Source organism: Canis lupus, chromosome 4 (assembly GCF_011100685.1).
Source record: "Canis lupus familiaris isolate Mischka breed German Shepherd chromosome 4, alternate assembly UU_Cfam_GSD_1.0, whole genome shotgun sequence".
NCBI lineage: Eukaryota > Metazoa > Chordata > Mammalia > Carnivora > Canidae > Canis > Canis lupus.
In genome coordinates, this window is record NC_049225.1 from 1,979,864 (window position 1) to 2,006,662 (window position 26,799).

General features: G+C 35.6%; 1 pseudogene; it reads right to left on the reverse strand.

Annotated features, from left to right (window-relative positions):
* Positions 1–14,635: 14,635 nt before the first annotated feature.
* Positions 14,636–26,799, reverse strand: part of LOC100686897 — a 32,367-nt pseudogene continuing 20,203 nt past the window's right edge.

The following is a 26,799-nucleotide window of genomic DNA, read 5'->3' on the forward strand; positions in this document are numbered from 1 at the left end:
TAAAGAATAACTTGACTTTGTTTTTGGTTTATGGGGAAAACACAAGGTTAAGAGCAGGTAATCAGCAGTCACTCGTCAGCCTCTCTGTCTCTTCTTCCTTGTTGTCTCTTATCTCCCTTGTCTTGGAAACCCAGAGATGCTTTATATGCAGCAGATTACATAGAGAGATTCCATGTATTAGTTGTTTATTACCAGCAGAAACATAATGCTTCTGCAGAAATATGAGAACCTAAAACTGAATGTTCAAAAATACCTTTATTAACTCACTGCAACTTTTCAGGGGAAGAAAAGAGCTCTGAGGAAGAGTATTATAGAGCTATATTTAATTTTACTTGATCACTTTGTCAGTTTTGCAAAAACAGTCTTTCAATGTGGCTGAGTAGCATTGTTAATAAAGGCAGAACATAAAATGGAAGAATATGTTAGTTTCTTTTCCACAATATAGAGGTAAAAGCATCCATAACAGTGAGGCGAGTTCTGAGAATATACAGGAGAGGCAGATTTAAAGTCAGCCTGTCAATATTTCAAAATAGGAGGTGACAGAAAATATTGACATATTTCAAAAGGTTAATAATGCGTTTCATAAAATATATAAAAGTTATTTCCTTCTTAGGGCTTAAAATGTGACAGCAATGTGTAGTTATACATAATCCATGTTAATAAAAAATATTTACCTTCTTGTGCTTTGAGCTATGCAGGCAAACTCTCCTTTCTCCAATTTCTATGGCCTCAAATCTCATTATGTTTAATTATCATTTGTAATAGGAATAATAACAATATCCAATTTCCTGAGTGGTTACTCTGGCTCAGACAGTGTGACGAGGGATTTATAGACATAATTTCCTTTCCTTTCCTTTCCTTTCCTTTCCTCCTTTCCTTTCCTTTCCTTTCCTTTCCTTTCCTTTCCTTTCCTTTCCTTTCCTTTCCTTTCCTTTCCTTTCCTTTCCTTTCCTTTCCTTTCCTTTCCTTTCCTTTCCTTTCTTTCCTTTCCTTTCCTTTCCTTTCCTTTCCTTTCCTTTCCTTTCCTTTCCTTTCCTTTCCTTTCCTTTCCTTTCCTCACAAGACCACTGTAACATATATATCCTACATTTTTCAAAAGATTTTATTTATTTTTTAAAAGATATTATTTATTTTTACGAGAGAGGGAGAGAGCAAGTGAACACAAGCTGGGGGGAAGGGCAGAGGGAAAAGCAGACTCCTCACTGAGCAGGAAGTCCTATACAGGCCTCAAAACCAGGACCCTAGGATCATGACCTGAGCCAAAGACAGATGAGCCACTCAGGTGCCCCATTTTTCAGTTTTAAAAATTAACCATTTAAAATGAATCACCTGCAACTGTTCACACAGTTAACAAATAAATAAAACACCCAAACCAGATCTAATTCCAAAGCCTAGTTTTCTATTTATGTGGCATGATGATAATTGAAATATAGTATGATAAACTTAGGTTATTATAAGACATTTAATAACCTTAAAAACCTGAAATGTATCAAATTATGTATGGAGGAGTTTTAGTGTTAAGTGAATTGTCTTATTTCTTATTTGTGTTAAGGATTGATTATCTTTCCCATAGTTAATCACATTTTGTTCATGGTAGAATTTCTGATTTTTACTACTTATAACTTAACCTTGTTCTATATTGTGCTGTTACTCTTTGGGTATAATTTTCTCTTCTTGGATGGTAAAGGCAAAAATCATAACACTTATTATTTTATTCTTCATATTGCCAAATAGACTATCATATGAACAGCAAATCCTCAATATTTATTTTAAATCCATGGATAGAGTGGGCTTTTATAATATTTTAGAATAGCAAGATCCTTATTCATTTATAGCTCAGTTACTCTCCAATCAAAATACCCATTAACAAGAATACGTGAACATTCCCTTTTTGCACCCCATTTGAGAATGCTTATGTGTAAAAAACATGTGAAAATCTCTGAAATGATAATGAGTTATAGGTAAAGGGGGAAAATATTACTTTGTATGTCAAGATATTCACAAAATGCATTTATGTATATGACATCATATACATATAACATGGGAAGGAGTAAAAATTTAGTGCATTACTCTGGAAAACTGTGTGGAGGTTCCTCAAAGAGTTAAAAATAGAGCTACCCTATGACCCAGCAATTGTACTACTGGGGATTTACCCCAAAGATACAGATGTACTGAAGCTGAGACACTCGCATCCCAATGTTTATAGCAGCAATGTCCACAATAGCCAGATTGTGGAAGGAGCCTCGGTGTCCATCAAAAGATGAATGGATAAAGAAGATGTGGTTTATGTATACAATGGAATATTACTCAGCTATTAGAAATGACAAATACCCACCATTTGCTTCAACGTGGATGGAACTGGAGGGTATTATGCTGAGTGAAGTAAGTCAATCGGAGAAGGACAATCATTATATGGTTTCACTCATACAGGGAAGATTTAAAAAAAGTGAAAGGGATTATAGAGGAAAGGAGAGAAAATGAGTGAGAAAAATCAGAGACTATGACAAAACATGAGAGACTCCTAACTCTGGGAAATGAACAAGAGGTAGTAGAAGGGGAGGGAGGTGGGGGAGTGGGGTGACTGGGTGACGAGCACTGAGGAGAGCACTTGACGGGATGAGCACTGGGTGTTATACTATATGTTGGCAAATTGAACTCCAATAAAAAAATATACAAAAAAATTAGTGCATTGAGAATGGGTTCAAACTTAAATGACTATCATCTTAATATAGACTTCTGTATTCATAGGATGTTATTTATAAACCTAAGGGTAACCACAAGTCAAAAATCTGTAATAGGTATGCAAAAAATAAAGAGGCAGGAATCCAAGCATATCACTAAAGAAAGCCATCAAACAACAAGGGAAGAAAGCAAGAGAAGAGAAACCAGATAAAAATACTGCAGACTAGAACTACAAAAACATCTGTAAAACATGTAACAAAATAGCAATGTGTATATACCTATCAATAATCACTTTGAATGTAAATGGATTAAATGTTCCAATCAAAAGACATAGAGTGCTAGAATGGGAAAAAAAGCAAGACCCATCTGTATATTGCCTACAAGAGACTCATTGCAGATGTCACATCTACAATGCAGGTTGAAAGTGAAAAGATGGAAAACACATTGATCATACAAATGGAAGTAGAATAAAGCTGAGTAGCAATACTTATATCAGACAAAATAGACTTTAAAACAAAGGCTATAACAAGAGACCAAGAAGGCCACTACCTAATGATAAAGAGAACAATCCAACATAAAGATGTAACTATTGTAAATATTTATGCATCCAGCATGGGAGCAACCATATACACAAAGCAACTATTAACAAACATAAAGGAGGAAATTAATAGAGATACAAAAATAGTAGGAGATTTTAACACCTCACTTAAATTAATGGATAGATAATTCACTGAGAAAATTAGCAAAGAAACAGACAGACACATTGGACCAGGCAGAGCTAATATGTATATTCAGAACATTCTCTCCCAAAACAGCATAATACACATTCTTTTCAAGTACACATGGAACATCCTCCAGAAGAGACCACAGGTTAGGCCACAAAATAAGACTCTACAAATTGAAAAAGATTGGAATCATATCATGCATCTTTTCTGACCCCAGTGGTATGAAACTAGAAATCAATCGCAGGAAAAAAACCCAGAAAGAACACGAATTCATGGAGGTTAAATAACATGCTATTAAACAGTGAATTGACTAGCCAGGAAATCAAAAAATACATGGAGACAAATGCAAATGAAAACACAATTGTCCAAAATCTTTGGGAGGTAGCAAAAGCAGTCATAAAAGGGAAGATAATAGCAATACAGGCCTATCTGAAGAAGCAAGAAAAATCTCAAATAAACAACCTAACCTTACACCTAAAGGAGCTAGAAAATGAAGAACAAACAAAATCTAAAGTCAGTAGAAGGAAGGGAATGAAAAAAGATTACAAAAGAAGTTAAATTGAGAAGAGAAAAATATATCAATGAAAGCAGGAGCTGGGCTTTTTTTGAAAGATCAAAAAATTGATAAACCTTTAGCCAGACTTGAAAGAAAAAGAAAGAAAAAGAAGAAAGAAAGAAGAAAGAAAGAGAAAGAAAGAAAGAAAGAAAGAAAGAAAGAAAGAAAGAAAGAAAGAAAAAGAAAGGAAGGAAGGAAGGAAGGAAGGAAGGAAGGAAGGAAGGAAGGAAGGAAGGAAGGAAGGAAGGAAGATGGAAAGAATTCAAATAAATAGAAGAAGCCTAGAATAAATCTGTAAATTCCTAGAAACACACTTACCCCAAAACTGATTCAGGAAGAAAAAGAAAATTTGAACAGGCCAATTACCAACAATGAAATTGAATCAGTAATCAAAAAACTCCCAAACAAACAAAAGTCCAGGACCAGACGGCTTCATGGTGAATTCTACCAAATGTTTTAAAAAGACTTAATACCTATTTTTCTCAAACTATACCAAAAAAGTAGAAAAGGAAGAAAAGCTTCTACCTTCATATTATAAGGGCAGAATTACCCTAATACCAAAACCAGATAAAAATACTGCAAAAAATAAAAACAATAAAAAAACTACAGGCCAATATCTCTGATGAACATGGATGCAAAGATCCTTAACAAAATATTAGCAAACCAAATCCAACAATATATTAAACAAAAACCATTCACCATGATCAAGTGGGATTTATTCCAAGGAGGCAAGGGTGGTTCAATATTCACCAATCAATATGATACATCACATTAATAAAAGGAAGAATAATAACCATATAATCACTTCCATAAATCAGAAAGAAACATTTGAGCACAACATCCATTCATGATAAAACTCTCATCAAAGTAGGTTTAGAAGGAACATACTTCAACATAATAAAGGACATATATGAAAAACCCCACAGCTAACATCAAATGATGAAAATTGAGAGCTTTTCCTCTAAAAGCAGGAACAGAACAAGGATGTCCACTTTCACCACTTTTATTCATCACAGTACTTGAAGTCCTAGCCATAGGAATCAGTTAATAAAAGAAAAAAAAGGCATCCAAGTTAGTGGGGAAGAAATAAAATTTTCACTATTTGCAAATGACATCATACTATATAGAAAAAACCCTAAAGACTCCAGCAAAAAAAACTACTAGAACTGATAAATGAATTCAGTAAAGTTGTAGGATACAAAATTAATACACAGAAGTGTGTTGCATGTGTATACACTAATAATGAAGTAGCAGAAAGAGAAATTATAAAATAACTTACAGTTGCATCAAAAAGAATAAAATACCCAGAAATAAAATCCAACAAGATGAAAGGCATGTACTCTAAAAACTATAAAACCATGATGAAAGAATTTGATGACACAAACAATGGAAAGGTATTCCATACTCATAGACTGGGGGAATCAATATTGTTAAAATGTCCATACTAAACAAAGCAATCTATAGATTTAATACAATCCCCATCAAAATACCCAAAACGCTTTTCCTAAAATCATCCTAAAATTTATATAGAACCACAAAAGACCTCAAATAGCCAAAGAAATCTTGAAAAAGACCAGAACTGAAGGTATCACAATCCCAGATTTCAAGGTGTACTACATAGCTGTAGTCATCAAAGCAGTATGATAGGTGGCACAAAAATAGACACATAGGGGCAGGCCAGGTGGCCCAGCGGTTTGGTGCTGCCTTCAGCCCAGGGTATGATCCAGGAGACCCGGGATCGAGTCCCGCATCAGGCTTCCTGCATGGAGCCTGCTTCTCCCTCTGCCTGCATCTCTCTGCATCTCTCTCTCTCTCTCTCTCTCTCTCTGTCATGAATAAATAAATAAAATCTTTTTAAAAAAAATAGACACATAGATCAATGAGACAGAACAGAGTCCAGAAATAAATCCACATACATATGGTCAATTAATCTTCAACAAAAGAGGCAAGAAAGTACACTAAAGAAATAAGAGTCTCTTCAAAAAGTGATGTTGGGAAAACTGGACAGCTACTTGCAGGAGAGTGAAACTGATACACGCACACACAGGCACACACACACACAATAGAATATTTCAGCCATAAACAGGAATAGATTTTGCCATTTGCAACAACATGGCTAGATCTAGAGGATATAATGCCAAATGAAATAAATCAGTCAGAGAAAGACAAATACCATATGATTTCACTCACGTGGTATTTAAGAAAAAAAGAACAAAGGAAAAAAGAAGAAAACAGAAGGGAAGAGATGGGAGAAAACAAAAAAATATTCAGGCTCCATTTTTATTTTTTAATTTTTAAAGATTTTATATATTTATTCATGAGAGACACAAAGAGGCAGAGACACTGGTAGAGGGAGAAGCAGATTCCCTGTGGGGAGCCTGATGTGGGACTTGATCCCAGGACTCTGGGACGCCTTGATCTGAAGGCAGACCATCAATCACTGAGCCACCCAGGTTCCCTAAAAGACTCCTTTTTAAAATATTTTATTTATTTATTTGACAGAAAGAGAGAAAGAGAGCAGAAGCAGGGGGAGGGGCAGGCAGAGGGAGAAGGAAAAGCAGGTTTTCCCTGCAGGGTTGAAAGCCCAATGTGGAACTCGATCCCAGGACCATAGGATCAAAACCCCAGCCTAAGGCAGACACTTAACTGACCGAGCTAACCCAGGAGCCCCCAGACTCTTAAAAATAGAGAACAAACTGGTAGTTGCCAGAGGGGAAGTAGGTGAGGAGAGGATGAGTGAAACAGGTGAAGGGAATTAAGAGTGGGATTTATTGTGATGAGCACTCAGAAATGTATAGAATTGTTGAATCATTATACTGTACACCTGAAATTAATATAACAATGTATGTTAATTATACTTGAATTAAAAATAAAAAAATAAATTTAAAAAAGATTAGTCTTTGGTGGAAGCTGGTTAAAAACACAGTGAAGGTTAAGGATATACTCACTCTCCAGTGCAAAAGTGAGTCGGATATGAAGTATTGATCAAAATTTTTAAAGATTTTATTTATTTATTTATTCTTGAGAGACAGAGAGAGAAAGAGGCAGAGACACAGGAAGAGGGAGAAGCAGGATCTCCCAGTATCATGTCCTGAGTCAAAGGCAGACACTCAACTACTGAGCTACCACCCAGGTGTCCCTTTTTCAAATTTTCTTACAAATTTTCTATGAACTTTGGTACTACTACATTTTCACTTTCAATGTGTTTATATACATTCTTATTTGAAATTGTGGAATTATTTCAACACTTTTTAAATATGATACAATGGAATGTGATATAATTTAAATAATATTTAAATATAAATATTATAAATATAAATAACACTCAAATATGATATAATAATTGTCCTTATTAACATACCTTGGTTATAAATGATTAGGTGAATGCTTCTGAAAATTCTAAAGAATTCAATGTTTTCTCATAAGAAAGAATGATTTCCTTAAAAAATGTATGATGTTTAATTGAGTTAAAGATACTCTCAAAAGCAAATATAACTAATACATTATGATCATTATAATTAGGGTTACTATTTGTAGCTACTGATGTGTATTTTTTACCTAGAGATATTTGAATTTAATAATATTGGACACATAAATAAACTAAAAATTACACTTATACTGATTGTGGTATACTGAAAAATAATTGTCTGATAAGCCTTTCAGTTTCATATGCTAGCATATTTGAAATGTAGTAACTCTGAAGAAGTAATAAAATTTTTGAGAAGGTGCTTATGGAGACCAGTAAGAGCATATTTCCTGTTATTTTCATTAGTAATCAGTCCCATTATAATAATCAAAATTTGTATAAAATAGGAAACATATTTCATTAATTTCTCAGTATACTATGCATTTCTTCTAAAAATCAACTTATATCATCATAATTTTAATACTGAAAGAGCTATCAAAATTGCATCTTATTTTTTGACTCCTTAAAGATGGTTTACATATTCTTCATCTGAAAGTAAGGAAAATATATCATATTTTTTTAGTGTAACCTTTATTTTAAAAGTTAATTAATTCCCCTTGATTCCAAACTTTACTCAAAGGAGCTTATTTGGATCTGTCCTATTTTTTTCTGTTTTTCCATAAGATTCTATATAGTTCACTACCTACTGTCTTATCCTTAATTTGTTCACCTGCTGTTCTAGCAACCTTAAAATATCCAAATACTTTTTTACATTTAAACTTAATATTGAAATGGAACTTATGGCAATTAACATTCAGGTATAAATTTCTTATTCTTTCAGGAAGAATTTAAATATTTCAACATTTTTTCATCATATTTTAATTGATCCTTGGTCTTCTAACAAGGCAGTATCGAGATGCTATTATAATTTCCAATGTGTATTTGTGTCTATAAATGTGTGTGTTCCATTCTACATATTATACTTCCTGTTTTTCATTTAATAAAATATTTCAGAGATGGAGATCTGGCACTTTTGCTGCATACACACCTTCCACCAGAGGATGAAAGGGAAGGACAAAAATAGAGGAGTTAACCTAATTTTAATTGCTACAACCATTTCAACTAATATTTCTTCTATGTATTGTATTCCACAATATTGAACAGTGTTTCATATGAGCTTGATAAATGGCTATTTATAATCTATGCATATCCTTTTTGGGGGGAGGGGCTCTAAATATTCTTTATTTTTGTGTGTGTGATTATTTTTATTTATTTATTTATTTATTTATTTATTTATTTATTTATTTATTTATTATCTGTCTTAAGTTTTTATTTAAATTCCAGTTAGTTAACATACAGAGTAATATCTTGAAGCAAATAAGAGGTGTTATGAGACAAATTGACAAATGCCTAGAATTTTAAAATTAAAATTCTTAAAATTGAAAATTTGTATAGAAATTCATAAGAACTGTAATGGAAGTATATTAGGTATATTAGAAGTTTTACTTGTGTATCTAGCTAAGTGAAGGTCACTAAGATCTAGAATCTATTTCTTAAAGATAAATACTCCAGAGTGTATTCAATTATCAGATATTGGAAATCATGGCCTCATTTTTTTAAAGATATAGTTATTTATTTTAGAGAGAGAAAGAGAATGAACATGCACACACCCATGAATGAACAGGGGGAGGGGCAGAGGGAGAGAAACTCAAGCAGCCTCTGTGTTGAGTAGGGAGCCTGTTGTGGGACCCAATCTCACAACCCTGAGCTGAAACCAAGAGTCAGGTGCTTAACTGACTGAGCTACCCAGATATCACATCCATTTTTAGTATAATGAATACTGAATTTAGCTAAGCATTTGCTAGATGCCTCATTGGAAAAAAATTCATAATGTGGTCTCTCTTACAATATATTTAGCTAATTTAATAGAAGATTCCCATAAATAGGTTGTGTTCCTATGACTTCTTTAGAATATTAGTGAATAGATTAACATCAAAATAAGAGTAATAAAGAACTTTGTCTTTGCTCAATATCTTTTAATTAATAATTGGTTAAACAACAAGAGTAGGAAACACAGCAGCAAGTTATATTCGTTAGGAAAGGAAAAGGAACGATAAAGAGGAGATCACATTAGAAACCACCCACTCTGGTTCACATGGCTCAAAATCCCTCAACTGTTTACATTTTAATGTGTTTTTAATATATTATTTTGTGTCTTTCTCCTTACTTCTGCTAACAGATTATTACATCAGTAATATTTAATGTTTCAGAGGAAACCTTTCCATGATAAAAGAGTCCCTGTTTGCTTAAAAGTGTGGAGTGATGTAATGTGTATAATTCCTTTGGATATTTTTCCCTCTAAATCTTATGCACACTGTCATACTTACTTTGAAATATAGAAATATAGGGATAGCAAATGGAAACACTATTTGTTTAGCAATCAGCTGCTGATAATAGATAATACTCCATATTATAGCTCAGAACAAGTATTCACTTAACACTGGCATATCTGAAGATTTGGCGATTGTGTGTTACACTACTAGATGTATGTCTTACAGGAACTCTTACAAAATGTACCAAGATGTACAGAAGTGCTCTGTATAACTGCAAAAAACTTGAAGACCGTTCTCATAACTGCAAACTATAACAAAATTGACAACATGATGTTGTATATATTAACATGATTAATATTATACAGGAAGGAAAACATAGTAACTGATGTTACATTTAACCAATATAAGAACCTTAGAAATGAAATAACACGTGAGAGTAAAGTGCCAGAATATTTCATATAGTTAGATGGTTTTGTGTAAAGATAAAATAAAGCAAAATGAAAAATATTGCTGATACACACATGTGTAAATGATAACATGGTAGTGGACACTGGTGCACACACGAAAGGCTCCTTATCCCAGACACAGGGAACATTGCCTGTTGATGGCTCACAGTTTAGTCCTAGCCCAGGATTTACCCTCAATTGAGGAGACTATGGTTATAATTTCTCTCTCCAAGGCAACCTGCACCCAAAGATGGTTGATCTAGAGGTGGAAGGTAGAAAGTCCACCTCCCTTGAGATCTCAATTCAACCATTAATAGAAAGACTAACAAGCTATTAGCTATGAAGGAAATACATTAGCTCATTGAACTTGAGATACTATCCATAGGTATTCAGAAATACTCTTTCACTTTTAGACTCTCCTCTGAACCACAGGGAGTGGTTGCAAGTACATGTACATTGATAAAGTGGAAATCATGGAAATCATGGAATCCAAAACTTGGGGAAAGATGTTTGGAATGCCAGTATACCGGCAGAGTTCTAAGCTTCTCTTCCAACTTTTGAGAAATATATTGGAGAAGATTAAAGCTTTCTTAAAACACTTTGTGTGTAGACTTCTAGAGATTGTATTCCAGGATAAGAATGAAGGTAGGGGAGGCCTTACTTTGAGATTGCACCCCCTCAATTCAGTGAGGATGGTGGATTTTTGCAGTGGCATTTCCAGACATAGCTCTTACTATCATAGTAAAAGTAAACATGTTTTCTAACATGGGCTGCAAGTCCAGGGCAGAAATTATAATGGTGGGACCCTTAGAGATTGTTGGTGGTCTTTGATTAGTCATATGTTCTAAGGACTTTAGTGTGTGAGCAGTGAACTCAAGTTTTACTTGATCTATGTGAATGGAAAGAATTTAGATCTGGCTGATGAGGGCTGTATTTGAGAGTCATACTTTTTAATCCATTTTTATATCAGAGCCAGTTCACAGATTCAGAGTCCATAAATGAGAAGAAGTTTATCCACATAAAAAAGAAACCTGAAGCATTCTCAAGTATGTACTTAATATTCCCAAGGCTTTCCCTAAAAAGAAAAAAAAAACTATGAAAATATTCCAACAGAACTCATAATTTGGGGATTTACTGTGAACTAACATTGAGGTGTTGTAAATCCCTGAGAATAGAAAATGTCTCTGTAGTCTACTAATCAGAGTTGGCAAAAAAATCTTCATTTTAGGACTTTTATATAGTGGGATAGATAGAGTTAGTGCCTCAAGTTTTGATCATATTCATAGTTCTCGAATCTATAGTTTTGAAGTTTGGATAGAACTACCAAAAGGAAGAAGGATAGGGAGGAAGGAAGGAAGGAAGGAAGGAAGGAAGGAAGGAAGGAAGGAAGGAAGGAAGGAAGGAAGGAAGGAAGGAAGGAAGGAAAGAAGGATAATCTCTATAATAGTTCCCTGACTAGTGAACTAGGGCTATTATCACCAGAAAAAAAAAATGTGTTAAAAGCCTCTCATCTACCTCTCTACTTCACTCCTTTCTAACTACATAATAGTAGTTGTTATTAAATTCTGTTTAATTCATTTGCTTATTTACTTGGCCTATGTAGGAGACATGTAGGTTCTGGAAACTGACAGTAGGTCATCATCAACTTGTTCAGGTAGTCACTCCAATTGCAGCTGCCATTCCAAATGCAATCTCTTTAGTGAGGCGAATAGACAGAGCCCTCAACATCTAGTGTACAGATATTGATTTGGCCTTTTTGTTTTTGCTACAGTTATTAACCAAGATCATTAGAAGCCACTTGATTATACTTGTCAGTGACAGCGGTACTTCACCATCCCCTCTCAGGGCTTTGTCAGAGCTTAGGTTCTCTGTCACAATCCACTCTGAATGAAAGTTAACTATTTTGTTATCCCACAGAATATCATGTTGCTCCACTACTTCAATGACATTATTCCAATTCAATCTAGAGAGAGGGAATTGGCAGGTATGCTAACTTCCTTAAAGGAGACATGATTGCCATGGTGGTAAAATAACTTCATGAAGATAGAAGGATCTACCCCAGAAGTTAAATTTAGGGAATTAGTTGATTTGAAGCTTGTATCCCAAATAGCTTACAGATTCCTATACTTTGCCCCCTTATATCTAAGAAAAAAAAATTGATGAGACTTTCTGGATTCTGGACAAATATCATGTTTAATTATGAAATGATGTGCCCAACTATCCTAAACTGTCAATTACATTTTTTGAGTTATCATGCCATACATATATGGATGTGTAACAATAATCCATCTTTAAGTTTACTGTACTATGGAAGATAAAATCAAACAGGCCCAAAGGTAAGTAAGTAAGGTTAGTAAGCTCCCTATTCATTTTGTCTTCAGCTCACTTGTGGGGCCTAATGGTCAGAGTTCCTTCTGACCCTAAAACTGAGAAAGAAAAATACTAGAACCTAGTTTATAAATGTGCCTATAGTTCATATTCCATTACCTGATTATAAACTGCTGCAACATAATAGCCCTACTTAAGAGTGCCTAGAAGGTACAGTAAAAAAGAGAAATCCACTATTTGCTGAATTTTATGCAGTAGAACTGGTTGCTAACCGTGCTTAAAAAGGAAGATGGTCTCACTGACAGAAATACACCAGTTAATGGGTAGTATTCAATATTTTGACTGAATGGTCATGTTCCTAGAAAAGACAGTAAGATTGGTGGTTAAGAGGATGGGAAAGATACATACAAGAAAGCACAAGAGAGCACTAGGAATGGCACAGAGTATTGGCATATTTTCATCCCACACTATGAAACTATTCTACAGGTGACATGTGGATATGACATGCTCACTCCCAGCTAAATTCCATTTACAAGCCCTTAGTCATAAGGCAGCACCAACTATAAGGGAACAATTAGGTGGACACTACGACTTGCTATGGATGCTAAATATTTTCTCAAGTCAACATAATGATTACTTAATTGGCTCATGGAAAAATGAGCATAGTATTTGGGATGGAGATTACATATGTAATCAATAGTATGGGATTTCCTTTCACCAAGGTTGACCTTATTCTTGCCACTGGAATAAACTGCCAAAAGCAGATACCAACACTGAGCCTCCAATGGGGCATCATTCTTGGAGAAGTGAAGCCAGCCTCCTAGTAGAAGAATAATTATGTATGAAAGGTCTCTATGAAGATCAAGAGTAGGTATATTAAGAATGGGTAATGGTTAGAAAAGAAAATTAAGAGTCAGTTGGAGCTTCCATAAGAATCTATCAGTGACAAGGCAGCTTACACAACATGAACTTTTTTCACAGTTCTGGAGGCTGGAGTCTAGATCCAATTGTTTGAGTGAGGTGGATGAGAACAGAGTACCAGAGGAGGGGAGTTAATGGAATTGTGAGAAACTAGAATGGTCATTGTCAAGATTTAGTAGACATATATAAAACTGAAGGTAACTTTGATCAGTTATCTGAGATCCAGCTGTAAGAATTCTGTGTCCAACAAGCGAAACAGATGATTCTGAGAAAGTGAATTATGGACAAGACATTGAGAAACACTGGATTATGGGGCTAGATGGATCCAGAGAATGTGGAAGTCACTCAAGATGACAACAGACATAGGATGGGTGGCAAAGCGAGGCCCTAACACAAGGTTCTATATTTCCTACCTCTTGATTATAGTGCCAGAAAAAAATATAATGCCTTGAATGTAGTTTGAATAAATGGGAAGAACTGCAGATTTAAGAAATTTGAAAATTTTACAGCAGTTAGGACACACTTCTTGTATCATGTTCAGACATGAGTTCAATGCTTTCCTAGTGGATGGGGTTTTATTAAGTGATGGAAATGATGAAACTAAAACAAGGGTACACAAAATATGATAAAATGAAGTAATTCTGTTAGGCCTCGAAGAAAGAATAGTCAGGGCAATTGTTTCAACATTTGCAGAAATAAAAATGGAAGCAAGCATTTTAAAAATATATATATACTCTAGAAGGCAGAGCTAATATCAATGAGTAGGAATTAGAGGAACTTAAATTTTGGCTTAACACAATGGAATTTTTTAATAAATAGAACTTTCTGAAGACGAATCAGAACCCCCCCTCCCCCCCCCCCATTTAAGCCCTGATTTTTCCACCTCTGATTGTGTTTAGGCAGACTTTGGATTGTCACTCCTCTGTGATGATGTGAAGGAATTTGTGTACCATATTTGAGACGAAATTACTTTCTAAACGTCAGTTGGAATCTTTCAAAGAATAAGATTTCAAGATTTGGATTATTTTGTAATTAAAAAAAACCAAAATACATTAAAATCTCAAATTTGTGCCTGTAATATACCAAAACAATATGAATTATTTACTCATAGTTACCCGACCTGGAAAATAATAAAAATATGGTTAAACACTGTACTCCTTTAGAAAAGAAGTCAAACAAGCTTGAAGTAGGGACTATGGTTTTGTTTTGTTTTTTAAGTATTAGAATTCACAAAGACATTAAATGAGACTACTATCAGCAGACCTCTCACGTACAAGTGGCAGGAGTCTGGCTGCAGTGAAGCTTCTAATCCTTTTCACTGCAGGAGTTTTCTCTGCTGTGTTCTCAAATAATCCCTGTTAACAATCAGAGTGACAGGAACGAGTACCACAGCTCTAAATGCTGAAATGTCTCCCTCTCCTCTGGCTCCACTTACCTCCCACCGTGTATCTCGGCTCAGCCAGCCTGCAACGGCTTTAATCAGGTATTGGCACTTGGTCCTTAGTGATTTGGCCTCAGAGGAACTTTCCGTGCGATGCTGGAGAGAGAATTTAACCATGAGCCCAGTTTATCATATCGTCTTGTTGGTAGCTTAGTTTATTCCTACGGAGAGTCGTCACCATCTAAAATGCCTGTGCGGTGACACTAGCCTCCTCTGCTGCACCTCACCAAGCTTCTGGACTCAAAAAACACTGTACGATCCGCCCTCATATTTGCTCATAGCGATATCTGCCAACAAAAGTAGGCTCTCTTCATGACATAGATTATTAATACCAATCATTTTGGTACACATGTCATTTCCATATGTAGATATATTTTTGTTGCCGGAAAAATATTCCTTTGTAAGATTCTTGCTTTCAAAAAAAAAAAAAAAAAAGGAAGAAAAGAAAAATATGTTTCAAACGCCTAGTCTAAGATAAAAAGTGATATTTCTGATTTAAAATGTTTAGTTTCTTTTGTCTTTATTTTTTTCAGAAAACTAGTTAAAGGAGCATGCTTAAGGCATGTATTAACAATTTAATCCTAATTAGTATACTTAGTTTGGAAACTCTTAGTTTCCATCAAAGAGTTAACAGTTATCCTGACTTTCAGTAAACTTTCTCAAGACTATAAAGTCCATTTGACAAGTTTGAAGGATGCTTAAAATACGATGGCTGGAGAAACCTCTTATAGTTCAAAATGAAATAAACTAGTACTGAAAGGTACATCAAAATGAGCTACAACCGATTGTAATGTATCCATGTCAGATAACTAATTTTAGAATAGGAATTAGGTTTCATTTTCATTTTACTTATTTTAGGACTTCACATGATTCTTTAAAAAGTTTATTTTAATAAAGCAATAAAACAATGAATAAATGATTCTGTCCAAAAAATAGAGAATGCTAAAAATGTTTAACAAATCAAACTAGAAATTATTACTGATAACTTAAAATGACTGATTATTTCAAAATGTTTTGCTCTCTTTTTAAGATTTTAAAAATTAAGTACATAAAACATTATCAGCTTAACTCACCAATAATTTTAGACAATCTTATGTTTTTACTTGATCCAAAAGCAGAATTCAGGACAAAGCCATTTCCATATGTAAGGAGTTTAGTCTGAAAAGAATTTTTAACTAGGACTCCTGGTGGCTTCGTTAGTTAAGCATCCAATTCTTGGTTTTGGCTCAGGTCATGATCTCATGGTCCTGGAATCAAGCCCTGCATCAGGCTCAGCTCTCGTGTGGAGTCTACTTGTCCCTTTCTCTGCTCCTTCCCCAACCCTCTCTCTCTTATAAATAAATAAAATCTTTAAAAATATTAAAAAAAAAATAAAAGAATTTTTAATCAACACTTAAGGAAAACGACAAAAAAAATAATTAAAATATATTACAGCTTTTGCTACAATGACCCAAAAAGACAAATTCAGATCTCTAAAACTTACTTAAAAGAAAAATATCTTGCAGTACCTGGGTGGTTCAGTGGATGAACGTCTTGTCTTTGACTTAGGTCATGATCCCAGGGTCCTCGGATCAAGTCCTGCATCAGGCTTCCTGCAGGGAAACTGCTTCTCCCTCTGCCTATGTCTCTGTCTCTCTCTGTGTCTCTCATGAATAAATAAATAAAATCTCTTAAAAAAAAAAAGAAAGAAAGAAAAATTCTGAGTTATTTCCTTAATGCTTTGCAGTATATTATGAAAAAAGTAATTATTTTACAAAATTATAAAATAGCAAAAATACTCCTGATCGATTATATTTTCCTACTTTTGAAAGGCACATACACACTGTGTAGTGATTACTGTTCATGTAACCTGGAGAGCTCAAGTACATGATTAGTATGCTTTAAGAGCAGTATTTTTTTTTTTTTTTTTTTGAAAGCTAAAAAAGAATGAGAGTACATGAAAAGCAGAGGCAGGGGATCCCTGGGTGGCGCAGTGGTTTAGCTCCTGCCTTTGGCCCAGGGCGCGATCCTGGAGACCCGGGATCAAATCCCACGTCGGGCTCCCGGTGCATGGAGCCTGCTTCTCCCTCTGCCTGTGTCTCTGCCTCTCTCTCTCTCTCTGTGTGACTATCATAAATAAAAGATAAAAATTAAAAAAAAAAAAAAAAAAAAAGCAGAGGCAGAGGGGCACCTGGGTGGCTCAATTCGTTAAGCATCTGCCTTTGGCTCAGGTCCTGATCTCAGGATCCTGAGATGAAGCCCTGCATCAGGCTTCCTGTTCAGCGGGGAGTCTACTTCTTCCTCCTGCCCCCACCCCCCTCTCATGCTCTCCTCTCTCTCTTTCCCAAAGAAATAAATCTAAAAAAAAAAAAAAAAAGAAAGAAAGAAAGAAAGAAAGAAAGAAAGAAAGAAAGAAAGAAAGAAAAGAAAAAAGAGAAGTAGAGGTTCTCTTTGAAAAAGTTCTTTTTGGGGATCCCTGGGTGGCGCAGTGGTTTAGCGCCTGACTTTGGCCCAGGGCGTGATCCTGGAGACCCGGGATCGAATCCCACGTTGGGCTCCCTGCATGGAGCCTGCTTCTCCCTCTGCCTGTGTCTCTGCGTCTCTCTCTCTCTCTCTCTCTCTCTCTCTCTGTGTGACTATCATAAATAAAAAAAATTAAAAATAGGGGGATCCCTGGGTGGCACAGCGGTTTGGCGCCTGCCTTTGGCCCGGGGCGTGATCCTGGAGACCTGGGATCGGGACCCACGTCGGGCTCCTGGTGCATGGAGCCTGCTTGTGTCTCTGCCTCTCTCTCTCTCTCTGTGACTATCATAAATAAATAAAAATAAAAAAAATACTTAAAAAAAATAAAAATAAAAGGTTCTCTTTGAAGAGGTTCTTTTAGTAAAGCTAATTCTCTAAAAGTAAAGAAAATAAAAGGGTGTATTTGTGGTTAACTTATACATTAAACATGAGGGTTCATGTTAAAGCTTTATTTTTTCTAGAAACTTAGAGAGTATATTTATTTCCAAGAGAGTGTAATAGATTTTTGGAGTCCACCAGGCTTAATTAGGAGCATTTCTCTACTGTTCCTAACCATAACTACTTGTGGGTAAACAATGTATCAGATAAGGGGAGTGAGGGATGTAGGGGGGGATAAATGATTAGCTCACAAGAAATCCTCAACCTGACAAAAAATGAGGGGAAGTATATGATGCCATCTGAATTATAGACATTTCCATAGCAAAAGAAGAGCCTCTCCAGCCCTCCTATTTCTTACCAGTATCAGGAAAAAAAGAGAATTTTACTTGGAAAATATTGCAGTTGTGGCAAGTAAGAGAGCATGGAAAGCCTAGGAGAAAAGTTGGGGAGAGTATCTTGAGGAAATTAAGTCTCTCAAAAGCATTTGAACATACCAGGGAACTAAGAAAGCTGCATGCATGCTGAAGGTCAGACACATTACCAGAAAAGACCAGAAAGATGCCAAGTTTTCACCAATGGCTGATCTCTGGACTCAGTGGAAGCAATAATTGAGAGCTGAGCCAGATTTGTAAATGGACTCGCTAAGTCTTAAAGGAGTGGCCAAGCACATAGTTTCTTTTTATCTATCTCTCTATCTAATCTACTTTATCTATATACTTAACGATCATCTATCATTTATATATCTGTATTTATCTTTTTTTTTTTTTTTTGGCTCCTGACATTGACAAAAATCTTTGTCAAAACCCTTGCTGAACACAAGTTAAGAAATAGGCAATTAAGAGACAACATGGGGATCCCTGGGTGGCCTGGCGGTTTGGCGCCTGCCTTTGGCCCAGGGCGCGATCCTGGAGACCCGGGATCGAATCCCACATCGGGCTCCCGGTGCATGGAGCCTGCTTCTCCCTCTGCCTGTGTCTCTGCCTCTCTCTCTCTCTCTGTGACTATCATAAATAAATTAAAAAAAAAATTAAGAGACAACATGTGCCAAAGAATATAGAGTTTACAAAAGCAGTTTAGAAAAAAACAGCCATAGAAGAAAGCAAGATACAAAACAAACTTTAGGAGGTGAAGTATTGTGATTTCCAGAGTTGCTATAATATTCAAAAGGTCAAATTTTCAATCAAATATAGGAAATATGCAAAGAAACAAAAAATATGTCCTATCAAAGGAGAAAAATATCAAAAACAAATATGTCCCTGAGAAAATAAACATTAGACTTAAATTAACTATCTTAAAATTTCTCAAAGAACATCACAAAGAGGTAAAGGAAACCAGAAAAATGATATGTGAGCAGATAGGGAATTTCAATAAAGAGATAAAAAATATAAAAAGAAACTAAATACAACTTTGCCAAAAAGTGTAATAATTGAAACGAAAAAGGATTTTTTTTTTTTTTAAGATTTTATGTATTTGTTCATGAGAGACACAGAGAGAGGGAGAGACACAGGCAGAGGGAGAAGCAGGCTCCATGCAGGGACCCTGATATGGGACTCGATCCTGAGACTCCAGAATCATGCCCTGAGCAGAAGGCAGGCACTTAACCTCTGAGCCACCCAGGCGTCCTGAAAAGGGGGTTTCAATAGATTTGCACAGGTAGGAAAAAAGAAGCTATGAATTTAAAGATAGGTCAGTTAAAATTATATACTCTAAGAAGCAGAAAGGAAAATGAAAGGAGAAAAATGAACAGAGCCAAGGAGACCTCTGAGACACCCACAAGTATACTAACACACATACAACAGTTATCTCAGGAGGAGAACTAGGTATTTTCCCAAGGTATATAAAAGTACTGATTAGAAGGGGCACCGCCCCCCCCCCCCAATGTTTAGGCAGCACTATCAATAATAGCTAAATTGTGGACAGAGCCCAAATGTCCATTGTCCATCAACAGATGAATGGATAAATTAGAAATGTCTATATACAATGGAATGTTAGCCATCACAAGAATGAAATCTTGCCATTTACAATGATGTGGATAGAGCTAGAGTATTATGCTAAGTGAAACAAGTCAGGCAAATGATAGGCAAACACCATAAGATTTTTTCCTCTATTAAAAACCACCCTGTCAAAATGAGGCAACCATCAAAGTTAATTGGTTGTGCGGTTCTAGTAAATGCTGTTCACACATAATGGATCTAGTTGATTTATTTTCTATTACACTAAATAACCAAAAAAAAAAAATCTCATTTTGTATATGTATTTTTTGTTAGATTTCAATTTACCCATGAGAGTCATCCTTAAGGATATATTTCATTAAAGCAGTATGAAATAGCTTCTGTTTAACAGGCCTGCATTCATGGAAATTATTTGAAAGGCCAAGGCATGCATGGTACGATTTGGCTGATTAGCACTCATTTTACTTTCACCAGACAAAGCAATTATGTTCACATAGGAAAAACTAATACTGTGAATATTAGTTTTTCATTGATTTATTCTCTTAACAGTAGCAGACTCACTAACTTACCATAAATTACTGATCAAGAACTATTTTAACACAGAGACATAGGCAGAGGGGGAAGCAGGCTCCCCACGGGGGAGCCCAATGCAGGACTTGATCCCAGGACCCCAGGATCACATTCTGAGTTTAAAGGCAAATACTCAACTACTGAGCCACCCAGGTGGCCCTTAACCTTTATTATTTAAAAATAATAACAATGATATGAAAAACAAAGAAAGGCAGAGAATTAGTTCACTGTTGAGACTATAGACAGGATAAATGCAATCTATTTCCATGCATTGAATTTTAATTTTTTAAAAAGAGAATCATTGTACAAAACATTATTGAAACAATTGGAAAAATTTGAATCTGGGCTTTCTATTAGATAATAGTATTATTAGTCATTGTATAATTTCCTAATTTTGGTAATTTTACTTTGGTTACATAACGAGAGTTTTCCTGACATGCTGACAGAAAATATTTAACTCTGTACTATAATTAAAACATAAAGCTTAGAGGGGTGCCTGGGCGGCTCAGTCCATTATACTCAGTCCATGACTTAGTCCATTGGATCATGACTTAGGCTCAAGTCATGATCTCAGGATCCTGGGATGGAGCCTGGCATTGGGCTCCTCCCTCAACAGGGAGTCTGTTTCTCCCTCTCCCTTTGCCCTCGCTCATGTCCTGTCTCTCACAAATATATAAATAAAATCTTAACAAAAACTAAAGTTTAGAGAATGTATCATTCACCCACACTATTTGTCTTTATCTAGAAAACAGTAGTTTATTAGCTCAATCTTCAAAATGATATTTTTGTGCCATATTATAATAAATAAGAAAATAAAGAATAATATTGGCAGAGCATATGACATCTCAGTTAATCCTCAAATTTATATGGCAAAGAAAATGTTGCAACCATTTTCTCAATAAAAGTCCTGCATAAATAAATAAATACATGCATACATACATACATAAATACATAAATAAAAATTTAAATTCCTAAATGGAGCTCACAGAAGTTTACTAATTTGTGTAAGGCTCTACATCTAGCCATGGTGAGGTGGAGATTTAGTCACAGTGAGTATAATTCCAAAGTTTACAATATAATTACCAAAACTTCCTAGCTGAATGAGCCAGGCTACCAATTTGGGTGAAATTAAAGAGGGGGAAAAAAAAAGTCTTCCTCCCTCAGATGTCAGTAAATTAGATGATAAACAAGCAAGCATTTTATTGCATTCTCAGTAATGTGGCCATTGTCTTATAGACTCAAAACTTTAAGAGTTTATAGTCTAGCTAGAAAATAAAACAAATATATAAGAAGCAAAAGAAGTAATTTGGACAAATTGTAGAAAATAATTTAGAAATTTGTCCTGTTCTCCTTTACTTAATATTTAAGGATTCACCTTAAAGTTCTCCTAGTCTAGGATGCCAGGATTCTGATATACATGCTTTCTCTTTACATTTTGCAAACACCCCATGGTAATCCTAACAGGGCAGTTAGCACATAACTTTAATGATTTTCTTCCATGAATGAGGTGGCTTGAGAAGAGTTGATTAAGTGTCTTCAGCCAGCTTCCGAAAAACAAAACAAAACAAAGAAGCAGGGATCCCTGGGTGGTGCAGCGGTTTAGCGCCTGCCTTTGGCCCAGGGCGCGATCCTGGAGACCCGGGATCAAGTCCCACGCCGGGCTCCCTGCATGGAGCCTGCTTCTCCATCAGCCTATGTCTGTCTCTCTCTGTCTCTCTGTCTCTGTCTCTGTCTGTCTCTCTCTCTGTGACTATCATAAATAAATAAAAATTAAAAAAAAAAAAGAAAAAGAAAAAACAATGAAGCAGTCTCTGGAACAAAGTACTGAGAATTGTAACAACAGTCCTTATCACTGCACTGTGATCAGGCTATTTCAATAGTATAAATGCAGTAAGTAATTCAGATGTTGCTTCCTCTAATGACCTCTTATGTGGCTTGAAGGGAGATCTTCATCATTAGAATGTGAAGTTAATGAGATCCATAGTAGATTAATATAAGAAAGCCCATTATATGTTCTTACCACCAACATATTGGTGATTGCCTTGATGAAGAACTAACAGATACTAATCAAACTAAAAGGCAATCTTCCAAACCAGAAATATAAAAATTCACAGACGTGCCTGTATTCAGAGGGTGGAGGGGAAAGACTATTTTCGTAAAACCCAACAAATACATCTCTTTGGATAACACCTATTTTCCTGCAAACCAAATGTACTATTATTTTCAAAGAGTTCTTGAATGATATTTCATTTTTTTTGGAAAATTATTTCAATGGACTTCTTTTAAAACAAAATAAGGGGGATCCCTGGGTGGCTCAGTGGTTTCGCGCCTGCCTTTGGCCCAGGGAGTGATCCTGGAGTCCTGGGATCGGGTCCTGCTTCGGGCTCCCGGCATGGAGCCTGCTTCTCCCTCTGCCTGTGTCTCTGCCTCTCTCTCTCTCCCTCTCTCTCTCTCTCTCTATCATAAATAAATAAAAATAAATCTTAAAAAAAAAAAACAAAATAAGTTGTAATTAATTAGAATCTTAAAATTATGGGCAGCCCAGTTGGCGCCCCGGTTTAGTGCCGCCTTCATCCGGGCCTGATCCTGGAGACCTGGGATCGAGTCCCACGTCGGGCTCCCTATGTGGAGCCTGCTTCTCCCTCTGCCTGTGTCTCTGCCTCTCTCTCTCTCGATCTCTGTGTCTTTCATGAATAAATAAATAAAATCTTTTTTAAAAAAAATCTTAAAATTAACTTTCAGCTTGTAGGAATTATTATTTCACATTAGTTTTGTCAATGGTGCACTTAATTTTACCTAGATAGTTCATGGTGGAGATTTGCTATTCTTCGTAAATACTGGGCATCTGAATTGATATTTTCTGTTTCAAGAAGTTCTCACTGTATAAAGGAGGGCCTGTCGGGGATCCCTGGGTGACTCAGCGGTTTAACGCCTGCCTTTGGCCCAGGGCGCGATCCTGGAGTCCCGGGATCGAGTCCCAGGTCGGGCTGCCGGTATGGAGCTGCTTCTCCCTCCTCCTGTTTCTCTGCCTCTCTCTATGTCTATCATAAATAAATATATATTTAACAAAAAATAAAGGAGGGCCTGTCTTCCACTGTAAACATTGAAAAAGCCAAATACTTTCCCAGCTTTCTGGCTGATCACACATCCATACCATGTGACTTAAACTTAGTCTATCATGTGTTCTTACTTTGAAATTTGATTTTCTACAATGCAACAGCTACTTTTTGATGTCCTGCATAGTGTCTGCAGCTACTTCAGATTCTTATGGGTAGAAGTGACAGAAATGCTGGCAGCACCACCCTTTGTTATGTGAGCTGTGCTTTCTGTAGCGTCTCTACTTAAAGATGATGTAAGTGGTATTTCCCCAGGATGAATCCTACAGAATAATAAATAGAGCTTATTCACTTATTCATTTTTGGATACGTGTCTAGGAAGTGCTGTTCTCAGTTTTCCTGGATATGATGGAGCAATCAATAAGAAACTAAGAACCTTGACTAAATATGAGAACTTCCAAGCATCTTGCCTCTAATAGAGTAATTATAAACGGACAGTCAAGCATTAGCTAGAGATGTCTCTGCTTACAAAAACTAAACTGCAGTAGAAACTAAAATAAATCACACAACTCCTCTTCTTCCCCTCATTGCTAAAGTAAAAACTTCTTTTCTAATCTAAAAGACATTAAATAATTATTCTGTTATCTTTTCTCTTTATTGCTGTTCATCATATTAATTTTCACTCTATTACTCATTAACAAAAATACTGAAAGAGATTTTCGCAGGAGATTCCACAACCTGAAACTCTAAGATTGATTAATGTTTTCATATTATAAAGTGTTTTACATTACAGAAGGCATTGCTTTCTGAATTTTATATTGAATAGTATATAGGAGGACCTCTCGGAATATATATGTTACTAATCAATAGTATGTGTTTATATGGTTAAAGGGAGCATCACTGCAAATATTCGGTTATTTAATTAATATTAAGAAATTATGATATAAGATGAAAGAGCTAAGTGATTACCCAAATTGAGATAAAAATGTTAAGATATTCAAGAATATTGTGTGATATATTCTTTGAATTACCAATTACTTCTGCATCAGTAGAGCTGTGTGTAAAATCAGCATGTTGTTTATAAAATTAAAAGAGGAAAGTAAATGTTTTTTATCTCTGAGCAGCATGTTATGGAAGATGATTTTCAATGATTAAAAAAACGCAGCAATTTTCTTTTATCTAGATGGATTGCCCACTCACCATCTTCTAGAGGCTGCCATTTATAATGATCTTACAGACCTACTTTGCATCACAAATCACTTATCCTTCAGCAAAACAAATACTGATGAAGAGGAAGATTATTTATAATTAAGTAAACAGCAAATGTTTGATATTTTAAGCAACTGATAAATTTCTTGTACTATGGTGTATATTTATATTCTCAAGATCTAGGACCAAATGTTTACTATTTACTATTTTTAGGTATCAAAATATAATTTAAAATAGTATTTACCATTGATATAACAGATTTACATAATTGAAATTGTGTCAGTCATTAAATTATGTTTAAAATGAGAGTAATTTAATCATATTAGATTATTCTAGAAAGGACAATATGCTTTGAAAAAGAGATAAAGTTCTATTTCTGCAGTGGTAAAATCTCTTAGTTCAGAAACAGTTATAAACTGTTTGGGGGCAAATCTGAGGAAAAACCCCACCTTTTGATGACACCCAAGAGTAAGGGAAAAAAGGCAAGAACTGAACCCCTGAAAGAAGAGAAACACTCTAGGTAAAGCCTTAATTTCATGACTGGTTCACTGTACACATTCTCAAATTTGGGGCTATGGAGAGATGGTGCTCATGTAAACTCAGCCATCTTACTTCCCTGAGGAGGTAGTTTGTAGCTGCCTTGGAGATAGATACTAAAAGGGAAGATCCTGGAAAGGAGGAAGTCACAGTGTAGTAAACCAAAATCAGATTAAAAATTTCACCATGTTTTTAAATGACTTGAAAATGTGTATGAGCAAGCCCACACTCCAGAGCACTGAAGGCACACGAAGACCTAGAGAAAGTTTAGAATACTCTGTTCTCTCTGCTATGTTTTCTAGTTCACCCACTGAAGCCTTCACCATCTGAGACAGCAGGTTTTTATACAGCAATCTCAGAACTGAACTCCCAACTACTCATCACCAGGTTTTGTCTTCTGTATCTTAAGCTAGTATTTGAATCATGGTTTCTATTCCACCTTAGCTGGTAACCTCCAGGTGTAATGGGCTCTATGATTATTTCTCTCTTTGAATTCACAGTTTTTCTTTCCTAGCTTCTACTCTCCTTCTCTTTCTCCTTTCCTCCCCCCTACTTTTTCTCCCTTCCATCTTTCCTTCCTTCCTTTTTCTTTCTTTTTCCTATAAGAATACCTTCTGATTTTCTCTGTCACATCAACCCTTTGGAAAGGTAAAACGCTTTTATCTAGAGTTATAGTTGATCATTTTGAGAATGGCTTCTTTGAATAGTTGACCTGCTGTATTTCTTGAAAGAGAAGCTCATGGCACAGTTTTAGCAAAATAGTAAACAATACATCTTTTTGCCTGGAGATCAAATTCATTCTGCTATGTAATTGAGTCAAAGTTTCCATGACTCAATAGCTGTTTTTTTTTTTTTTCTATCTCAGTATAATACTCATAAAAGGAATTTCACTGTGAGGAAAAATTACTGAGGATGTACTTATTTTATAACTAAAGTTTAACTTTCATCATAAGTAAAGAAGCTCAAGCAATCAACTATCTTTATCTACCTATAGAACTCCAATTTTATTTCTGTGATGTTGTCAGGTGCAACTAGATGGTGAATTTGCAAGACTGTGATGAAAGGTATGCTAACTTTTATATTAGAGTAAATCATCACAGTTTGACATTCCTTAATAAAAAGATCCACAAAGATCAATGACTTAGTCACTGATTTTCACAAACTTTATCCCTTTTACAACAACATAGCTATTTTCTACATTGTGAGAACCTGAAGTAAATGCCTAGAGGTAAACTAGTGACACAAAAATATAGAGGTGATGTGTACATCTGGTCTGCAAATGCTGTTGAAATGTATTGTATAACTCATATTATTATCGATCTGCAGACATTCCACATATTATTATTTTTTAATATTTTTATTTGTTTACTCATGAGAGACACAGAGAAAGGAAGAGACATAGGCAGAGGGAGAAGCAGACTCCCTGCAGGGAGCCCAATGTGGGACTCGATCCCCACACCCATAATCACAACCTGAACCGAAGACAAACTCTCAACCACTGAGCCACCCAGGCTTCCCCACATATTATTTTAAAAGTGATTTAAAATTGATCATTTGGGGGGCCCCTGGGTGACTCAGTTAGTTAAGCTATCCAATTCCTGATTTTGGTTCAAGTCATGATCTCAGTCAGTATCATGAGATCGAGTCCTGCCGGAGCTCCATGCTATGCGCAGAGTCTTTTTGAGATTCTCTCCTTCTCCCTCTGCCCCTTGCCGCCACCTCTCTCTCTCTCTCTCTCTCTCTCTCTCTCTCTCAAA